The sequence below is a fragment of the Ceratotherium simum genome, chromosome 33 (assembly GCF_057802395.1).
Source record: "Ceratotherium simum simum isolate JZ-2026a chromosome 33, ASM5780239v1, whole genome shotgun sequence".
NCBI classification, from domain to species: domain Eukaryota; kingdom Metazoa; phylum Chordata; class Mammalia; order Perissodactyla; family Rhinocerotidae; genus Ceratotherium; species Ceratotherium simum.
In genome coordinates this window covers 6,013,567-6,023,534 of record NC_141932.1, presented here as the reverse complement: position 1 = coordinate 6,023,534, position 9,968 = coordinate 6,013,567, and positions in this window count along the sequence as shown.

The following is a 9,968-nucleotide window of genomic DNA, read 5'->3' as shown; positions in this document are numbered from 1 at the left end:
TTTACATCCTGCAACTTTATGGAATTCACTGATTAGTTCCAACAGTTTTTTTGATTGTGCCTTTAGAGTTTTGTATATATAAGATTATATCATCTGCTCCCACAGCTGAGAGAGAATTTAGAAGCTCAGCCTTCCTGAGGAGAGATTCCAGCTTGTCACCAGAGAGGAAAGAATATGAGTTTGGATGCAGTGGATAGGGAGAAACTCCACTACTAACAATGTTTTCAGGCACCCAGATGCCCAGAGTGCTAAATCCACACCTCCCGCTACTGCAGGCAGATATTTACGCACCTCCCCAGTGCAGCAATGAGAAAAGGTCTGGTAAATGAAGTGCTCTCAGAAAAGCAGACCAGGATCTATGGACAAGGGATAAACCACAAACCGGAGCCGGAGTGCCACCATCTGGGAAAAAAAGACAAAATTAAGAATACTGCCACAAGAGCAAGCAAGAAGAGTGGAGCAGGTGTATCCACACAAAAGTGAAAGAAATCTCAGATAATGCCACACCAATGAACAATACTCCATCTAAAGGCAACCAGTAAAGATTTGAGGAGGTGTCTTCTACTTCAAATACAAAAACAGCCACAGAAATCTATAAGGGACATAAAAAATAAAGGAAATCTATCCTCACCAAAGGATGTCAACAATTCTCTGACAACTGAGATCAAAGGCACAGAATTTTGTGATCGAGCTGGTAAGGAATTCAAAATAGTGGCTTTGAGGAAACTCAACAAGCTACAAGATAACTCAGAAAGACAATTCAATGACATCAGGAAAAAAATACATGAACAAATGAGTTCTTTACCAAAGATATAGAAATTACGAAAAGAATGAAACAGAGATACTGGAGCTAAAGAATTGATTGAAGGAGATGAAGAATGCAATCAAGAACATCTGTGGTAGAGAAGAGCAGTTGTAAGACAGAAGAAGTGCATTAAAGGATAGTATTTTGAAATAATGAAGTTACAGAGAACAAAGAAAAAAGAGCACAGAAAACTTGTGTGATCTGTGGGAATTCATAAAATGACCAAATCTTAGAATAATCAGATTTCCAGAAGGAGAAGGGAGGGAGAAGGGAGAAGAAAATTTATTTAAAGAAATAATTGCTGAGAATTTCCCAAACTGGGAGAAATACTTGGACATCCAAGTTCATAAGGCTAATAGATGATCCTATTATCTCAATACCAAAATACCTTTTCCAAGTTATGTTATAATGAGACTGTCACAAATCAAAGATAAAGAAAAAATCCTATTGGCAGCTAGGCAAAAAGATTGTAACCTGTAAGAGAATCCCCAGTAGGTTATCAGCAGATTTCTCAGCAGAAAGCCTACAGGCCAGGAAAGTAGAATGCTATATTCAGAGTGTTGAAAAAAATTGCCAGCCAAGAATACTATATATGGCAAAGTTATCTCTCAGATCTTAAGGAAAAACAGAGATTTTCCCAGATGAACAAAAGTTGGCAAAGTTCATTACCACTAGACCTGCCTTGCAAGAAATGCTGAAAAGAGTTCTTCAAGCTGAAGTTAAATGACAGTAATCAGAGATACAAAAACATATGAAAGTATACAACACACTTGCAAAGGTGAAAAATATATAGTTAAGTTTTGAAAACACTGATACTACAATACGAAGGTGTGTTACACACCTAACTATAGTATAAAGAAAAGGAAAACAGTATTAAAAATAACTGAAGCTAGTATAATTTGTTAACAAATACACAACATAAAAAGACATAAATTGTGACATCAAAAATATGGAAGGGGTGGAAAGTCAACAAGAAAAGAGTGGCCTTAAATGAAACACTAGACTAGATGGATTTAATAGATATATATAGAACAGTTCATCCAAAAATAGCAGAATACATATATTTCTCAAGTGCACATGGAACATTCTCAAAGATAGACCATATGTTGGGAAACAAGTCAAGGCTCAATAAATTTAAGAAGATTGAAGTCATATCAAGCATCTTTTCCAACCACAATGCTATACAACTAGAAATCAACTACAAGAAGAAAGCTGGGAATGTCACAAATATATGGAGACTAAACAACATGCTACTGAATAATTATTGGATCAATGCAAAAAATAAAGGAGAAATCAATATATACCTGGAGACAAATAAAAATGAAAACACAACATACCAAAACTTAAGGAATGCAGCTAAAGTGGTACTATGAGGGAAATTTAAGGCAATACAGACCTACCTCAACAAACAAGAAAAATCTCAAATAAACGTTCTTCCACTATACCTAAAAGAACTAGAAAAAGAAGAACAAACAAAGCCCAAAGTCGCTAGAATGAAGGAAATAATAAACTCAGGGCAGAATAAATGAAATGGAGACTAAAAACATAATAAAAAGGATCAATGAAACTAAGATCTGATTCTTTGAGAAGATAAACAAAATTGACAAACTCTTAGGCAAACTCATTAAGAAAAAAGAGAGAAGACTCAATAATAAAATCAGAAAGAAAAGAGGAGAAATTACAATGGACACAATGGAAATACAAAGGCTTATAAGAGAACACTATGAAAAACTATATGCAAAGAAATTGGATAACCTAGAAGAAACGATTTAGCAAATCGAATAGAACAAGACATTAAGAATATCATACAAGATGAACAAGCGAGATTTATTCAAGGGATGCAGGGATGGTTGAGCATCTGCAAATCAATCAATGTGATACGCCACTTTAATAAAATGAAGAATAAAAGTCACATAATCATCTCAATAGATGTAGAGAAGGGATTTCACAAGATCCAATATCCATTTATGATAAAAACAATGAAAAGAATGGGTTCAGAAAGAAAGTACTTCAACATAATAAAAACCATATATGACAAACCCACCGCCCACATCATACTCAATGGTGAAAAACTGAAAGCTATTCCTCCGAGAACAGGAAAAAGACAAAGATGCCCACTCTCACCACTTTTATTCAACATGGCATTGGAAGTGTTAGCAAGAACAATGAGGCAAGAAAAAGAAATGAGAGATCCAAACTAGAAAGGAAGAAGTAAACCTGTGACTATTTTCAGAAGACATGATACTATATATAGAAAACTCTAAAGAATCCACCAAAAAACAATTGGAAATAATCATTGAATCCACTAAAGTTGCAGGGTACAAAATCAACTAAAAATCAGCTGCATTTCTGTACATTAATAAGGAACTAGTAGAAAGAGAAATCAAGAACACAATCCCATTGACAATCACAACGAAAAGAATAAAATACCTAGGAATAAATTTAACCAGGGAGATAAAAGACTTATATGCTGAAAATTATAAGACCTTATTGAAATGAATCAAAAAAGACATAAAGAAATGGAAAGATATTACATGCTCACGAATTGGAAGAATAAACATAGTTAAAATGTCCATATTTCCTAAAGCAGTCTACAGATTCATTGCAATCTCAGTCAGAAACCCAATGACGTTCTTCATGGAAATAGAACAAAGAATCCTAAAATTTATATGGAACAAAACAAGACCCTGAATAACCAAAGCAATCCTGAGAATAAAGAACTAAGTTGGACATACCACATTCCCTGAATTCAAAATGCACCACAAAGCTATAGGAATCAAAACAGCATGGTACTGGCAGAAAAAGAGACACACAGGTCAGTGGAACAGATTTGAGAGCCCAGATATAAACCTACACATCTATGGACAGCTAATCTTTAACAAATGTGCCAAGAACATACAATGGAGAAAGGAAAGTCTTTTAAATAAATGATGTTGGGAAAACGGGACAGCCACATGCAAAAAAAGAAAGTAGACCATTATCTTATACCATACACAAAAATGAACTCAAAATGGATTAAAGACGGAATGTAATACTCGAAACCATAAAACTCCTAGAAGAAAATAGAGGCAGTACACTCTTTGACATTGGTCTCAGCAGTATCTTTTTGAATACCATGTCTCCTCAGGCAAGGGAAACAAAGAAAAATAAACAAATGGGACTACATCAGACTACAAAGCTTCTGCAAGTCAATGGAAACCATGAACAAGAGGGGAAGGCAACCCACCAACTGGGAGAAAATATTTACAAATCATATATCTGACAGGGGGTTAATTTCCTAAGTATATAAAGAACTCATAAAACTCAACAACAAAGAAACAAACAACCTGATCAAAAAATTGGCAGAGGATCCAGACAGACATTTTTCCAAGAAGATATACAGATGACCAACAGGCACATGAAAAGATGTTCAACATCACTAATGATCAGCGAAATGCAAATCAAAACTACAATGAGATATCACCTCACACCTGTCAGAATGGTTATAATTAGCAAGAAAAGAAATAAAAAGTGTTGGAGAGAATGTGGAGAAAAGGGAACCCTCGTGAATTGCTGGTGGGAATGCAAACTGATGTGGCCACTATGGAAAACAGTATGGTGATTTCTCCATAAATTAAAAATAGAAATAGCATATGATCTAGCTATTCCACTACTGGGTATTTATCTAAAGAACAGGAAGTCAGTAATTCAAAAAGATTTATGCAGCCCTCTGTTCATCGCAGCATTATTCACAATAACCAAGACATGGAAGCAACCCAAGTGCCCATCAACTGATGAATGGATAAAGAAGATATGGTATATATATGTATATGTATATACATGAGTACACACACTGGAGTACTACTCAGTCATAAAAAAGACAAAATTGTGCCATTTGTAAAAACATGGATGGACCTTGATGGTATTATGCTTTGCAAAATAAGTCAGAGAAAGACAAATTATGTATGATTTCACTCATATGTGGAACACAAACAAACAAACATATAGATGAGGAGAAGAAATTAGTGGTTACCAGAGAAGAAGGGGGTGGAGGGAGAATAAAAGGGGTAAAGGGACACCCGTGTAAGGTGACAGATAAAAAGTAGAGTATTGGTGGTGATCATGATACGGTCTATACAGAACCTGAAATATAATAATGTACACCTGAAATTTACACAAGGTTTTAAGTCAATATGTCATCAATAAAATAATATAAATAATCTTTCTTAACCATATTTTGTTAAAAGTATAAAAAATATACAAAAGTGTGGTAAAAGAGTAGAGCCTTTGTAGGTGATTGAAGATACATTGTTATCAGCTTAAAACAGAGTTTTTTTAATCTATGAGATATTTTATTTAAGCCTCATGATAATGACAAAGCAAAAATATTGAGCAGAGTCACAAAAGATTTTAAAAAGTAGGAAGGGGAGCACACCACCATGGAAAATCACCAATTTACAAAGGTAGGTAGAGGGGCCGGCCTGGTGGCACAGCAGTTAAGTTCACATGCTTCATTTCAGTGGCTGGGATTCACAGGTTCAGATCCCCGGCACGCACTGATGCCCCACTTTCAAGCCATGCTGTGAAGACGTCCCATACAAAGTAGAGCAAGACGGGCACGGATGTTAGCCCAGGGCCAGTCTTCCTCAGCAAAAAGATGAGGATTGGCATCAGTTGTTAGCTCGGGGCTGATCTTCCTAACAGACACAAAAAAATAAAAATCAAAATGTAGGTAGAAAGACAGTGGAAAAAAATGGAAATACAAAATAACCAGAAAGTAATTAACAATATGACGTTAGTAAGGCCTTACATATCAATAATTTGTCTCAATGTAAATGGATTGAATACAATGATAAAAAGGCACAGGGTGGCTGGATGGATTAAAAAAAAAAGACACAAATATATGTTGCCTACAAGAGACTCACTTGAGCCTTAAGAACACACATGGGCTCAGTGTAAAGGAATGGGGAAAGATATTCCAGAGAAGTGGAAGCCAAAAAGATAGCAGGAATAGCTATATTTATAATGCAAAAAATAGGCTTTCAGCCAAAACAATATTAAGAGACAAATAAGGTCCTTATATAATGCTAAAGGGGTCAACTCATCAAGAAAATATAACAATTGTAAATATATACGCACTCACCATTGGAGCACCAAAATATATTAAGCAAATACTAACAGATCTGAAGGGAGAAATAAACAACAATACAAGAATTGTAGAGGATTTCAATATTCCACTTTCAGCAATGGATAGATCATTCAGATGGGAAATCAACAAGGAAATGATGGATTTGAACCATACGTTAGACTAAGTGGATTTAAGAGACGTGTCCTAATAGAACATTCCATCCACCAGCAGCAGAATACACATTCTTCTCAAGTGCACATAGAACATTCTCCAGGATAGATCATATGATAGGATACAAGTCTTAGCAAATTTAAGAAGACTGAAATCTTACCCAGTATCTTTTCTGACCACAATGATATGAAACTCAAATCTACAATAAGAGAAAAGTTGGAAAATGTGTAAGCATGTGCAAAGTAAACAACACACTCCTGAACAACAAGTGGGTCAAGGAAGAAATCATAACAGAAATAAAAAAAATTTGAAAAAATAAAAATGGAAAGCATATCAAAACTTACAGGACACTGCAATAGCAATTCTGAGACAGAAGTTTATAGTGATAAATACATATGTTAAGATATTAGAAAGATCTCCGATCAACAATATTTTTGTAGAAATTGCTGGCCCTTGTGATGGACCAGTTTTTTATTTTATATTTTGGAAATGAAGGGGAGAAGAAAAAAGAGTGCCAAATTGAAAATTCTCACTATTTGCAAGGTTGGGGCTGCAACTTTCCCAGTAAACCTATCTTTCACCCTTGAGGAATAAGAAACTAAAGAACAAACTAACCTCAAAGTTGCAGAATAAATAAAATAGAGTTCAGAGTGGAAATAAGTGTAATAGAGATGAGAAAAACAATAGAAAAGATCAACACAACTAAGATTTGGTTATTTGAGAAGATAAACAATTTGGCAAACTTCTAGCAGAACAACTAGGAAAAAAAGAAAGACTCAAATAAATAAAATCAGAAATGAAAGAGGAGGCATTACTATTGATAGCGCAGAAAGACATAGGATAAGAGACTACTATGAACAATTATATGAAACAAATTAGATAATGTAGAGGATATGGATAAATTCCTAGAAACATGCAATATACCAAGACTGAATCAGGGATAAATAGAAAATCTGAACTAACCTATATTGACTAAGGATATTGAATCAGTAGTCAAAAACCTCCCAATACTGAAAAGCCCAGGAACAGATGGCTTCACTAGTGAATTCTATCAACAGTTAAAGAAGAGCTAACGACAATACTTCTCAAACTCTTTCAAAAAATTGAAGGGGAGGGAACACTTCCAAACTCATTCTATGAGGCAGTTTATCCTAGTACCAAAGCCAGATAAGGACACTACAAAAAAAGAAAACTGTAGACCAAAGTCTTTATTTCTCCTTCATATCTGAAGGATAATTTGCTGGATAGATCACTCTTGCTGGCAATTGTTTTCTTTCAACACATTGAATATGTTTTTCCACTCTCTCCTGCTCTGTAGTATTTCTGCTGAGAAATCCACTGATAGGCTAGTGAGGGTTCCTTTGTAGGTTACAATTTTTCTTTCTCCTGTTGCTCTTAAGATTTTCTCTGTGTCTTTGATTTTTGACAGTTTCATTATAATGTGTCTTTGAGAAGGTCATTTTGCATTGAGATAATGGGCTATTTATTAGTCATGAACTTGGATGTCCAAGTTTCTCTCCAGGTTTGGGAAGTTCTCAGTTATCATTTCTTTATATAAGCTTCTGCCCCCTTCTCCTACTGTTCTCCTTCTGTAATTCCAATTATTCTAATATTTGTACCTTTGATGGTGTCCCATAGGTCATGTAGGATTTCTTCCCTCTTTTTCATTCTCTTTCCTTCTTCTCTGACTGGTTATCTCAAAGTTCCTATCCTGTAGCCCACTGATTCCACCATCTGTTTGATATATTCTGCTGCTCTCTAGTGCATTTTTCATTTCATTAATTGAATTCTTCAAGTCCAGAATTTCTGTTTCATTCTTTTTTATGGTTTCTATCTCTTTGTTAAATTTCTCTTTTTATTCATGGATTGTTTTCTTTATTTCTTTGAATTGTCTTTCTGTGTTTTTGTAGCTCGTTGAGTTTCCTCAAAACAACTGTTCTGAAATCTTCATCAGCTACATTGCAAAATACGGAGTCTTTTGAGTTCAGTTACTGGGGGATTATTGTTATCATTTGGTGGTACATTTTTCCTTAACTTTTCTTTTCCCTTGGAGATTTTATTGCAGTTTTCGCATTTCAAGTAGAAGTGACTTCTGCAAATCTTTAGTAGTTACCTTCATGTGGGAGGTGCTTTTCATTGGTCCTGCTTCTATCTGATACTTTCTCCAACTTTGTATGGATACATCTGCCCACACTTCTAATTTCCTCTTGTGGCAAAATTCACAAGCAGTTATTTTTTCTCTGGTTCTTGCAACCCAACAGGCTGGCTGCTGTAAACCTCTGTTTCATTTTGTAGAATGTGGTGCTACAGCTCAAGTTTATGGTTTCTGTCTTGCCCACAGACCCTGGCCTGTTTTATGAGCATGCACAAGGAGCCAGCTGCAGTGTGTGGTGAGATGTGGGTTTCACACTTGGGGAGATGGGGGCATCCTTAGGGGATGTTCTCCCTGAGACACATGCACCAGCTTCTTGCTGGAATCCTGAATACAGTCAAAAGGAACTGCATCCCTTTAATGCTCTTAGATCTTCTTATCTGTCTCTCCCCATCTCCTCCCTCCTTGCAGTCAAGGAGGTCCTGCTTCAGTACTCTGGGAGCTGCTTGAGAGAAATGGGTTTCTCCAGCAGCGTGGCACACAGCTGGGGATGCCCGGCACTCTCTCACTTCTCTCCCTGTTGATGTTGGCTCATTCCGGCCACACTGTGCCATGTAGGGGGAGGGGTGGCATTGGAAAAGGTCCTCTTACACCCTCAAATGCATCTTCATTTTCTTAATTTGCCATGAAGGGTCAAGATTCACATGTCACTTTTCAATAATGCATCCAATCACTTAGTTGATGTTTCTTCGTCTCTGTAAAATGTTCAATTATTCATCTCTTGAGATGTTACTAGATCTCATTCTCCCCTATTTTCTTCTGACACTTACAATAGATGTGATGTTGGCCCTCCTCAATCTATTCCCTGAGTATCTTGAATTTCCATTTCTGGTCTCTCTACACTACATTCTGGAAAAATTCCTCCATATCGTATTCCAGTTTCATAAATGGCTATTCAGCTATGTCTTGTCATTGATGGAATGATTATTTTGATTGTGTTAATTCTGTTGGATTTCTCATCTCTAAAATTTCATAATCATTTCAATATTGCCTATTCTTCTGTAGCAAATCCATATCGTTGCCTCAAAAGTTCATTATCCCCCTTTATGTTTTCAGATATTTAAACATGCTTAATTTTAAATTATTCTCATATTTTCCTATTGATTCTATTTCATTAGATATGATAATCCCTATTATCAGAAGATTTTTGTTCACAGAAATGTTTACCATTATTAGGATTATGCTTTGATGTCTGTTCTTACTAGACACTCTCCCCTCACACACGTGATCATCCTAGAGGGGTTTTCGCAGGGCTGTCCTGGAGTCAGGCTGACAAGGGGGGACTGTTCCAGCAGTTCCTGCCCCATGGCATTCAGTATTCGAAATTTAACGTCTGCGCAGGGTCGTGTGAATCATGGATGGTCTACTGATGGCCTCAGGCTCACATGTGCTACAGACGCTCACGTCAGAGAAAACTGCAGTGAAGCTGTTTCACACACACATAGAGGAGGTGACTCAATGCTGACCATGGGCCTGGTCAGCGAGCAGACATGTTCCTGTGCTCATTAACAAACACAAGGTAGGGGGCACCACAGCTTGCAGGCTTCCCTGGAGCCCTGATCTCTCCCTCCTGTAAGGACCCTGGGGTCCACCTCCTGTCCACATAGGTGGAAACCTCCACTCTATGACCCCTTGATGGTCCCGGGCACTGGCAGCTACTCAGCTCTGTTCTCTGTTCTTTCTTGTATTTTCCTGTCAATTTTAGAAAATCTCATTTCTCTTTTCCTGTATAT